The 874-nt window shown below is 39.0% G+C and overlaps 1 pseudogene; it reads right to left on the bottom strand.

Annotated features, from left to right (window-relative positions):
• Window positions 1-439: 439 nt before the first annotated feature.
• LOC115501932 lies at window positions 440-561 on the bottom strand (annotated as a pseudogene).
• Between the last annotated feature and the right edge of the window lie 313 nt (window positions 562-874).

Raw genomic sequence — 874 nt, forward strand, 5'->3', positions numbered from 1 at the left:
TCAGATAATAAATGTCCTAAGTCACAGTTTCTGGGTAATTTATTATGTAGCAATAGATAACTAAAATGCCCATCAAATAAGTCCCTAGCTCTCTCTTGACTTAACTTCTTAGCAAAATGGTTGGTCTGTCCTAAAGCAGGAAACACAACAAAATCCGAGTGCTTTCTGCCATTAGTTGGCCACAGGGAAGATGTTCCCAATAATTACTGCCTAACATCCCAGCTCCACCTCCCTCAGGCAACTGGAAGACTAAATAGACCATGTGCATCCACAACACCAAATATTCTGGAACAAGAACTAAGTGAACAATCTAAAAAATAACCAGATGAACTGGATCAGGAATTGGAGGATTCCCATAACTATCCTCATTCAGAGATATGTACACATAAACAAAAAGCAAACACACAAACATGAAAAACCGAACATCAACTAAAATGGAGGAAATTAACACGAGATACAAAAGACAGATGAGGAACCTTCTTTGGATACAGGACGTGTAAGATATTAAACTGATTAGAACAGATACTACACTTGATCTCAGCCAAAAGGCCGGGAAGCAATCAGGAACATTCTTTGGAAGGTTTGTACTAGAAGAGGTTTGCGCATTGCTCCCTCTCAAGGACATTAGAGCAGACACAAATCCACAAAACAGGAAATGAAGAAGCAGACGAAAAGACATCAGTAAGAAGGGGAAACAGCAGCTGGCATAATGGGGGAAATAAGGAGAAAGATAATTACAGAAAATAAAAGTGCTTCAGAAACGTCAAAAATTGACCAAATATTACCGAAAACCAAAGTACTGATGTTGATGCAACCTTGATTTTCCCAGCTTTTTTTGAGCTATCACTGACAGACCGTGTGAGTTTCAGGTGTA

This window comes from Lynx canadensis, chromosome E1 (assembly GCF_007474595.2).
Source record: "Lynx canadensis isolate LIC74 chromosome E1, mLynCan4.pri.v2, whole genome shotgun sequence".
Lineage (NCBI taxonomy): Eukaryota > Metazoa > Chordata > Mammalia > Carnivora > Felidae > Lynx > Lynx canadensis.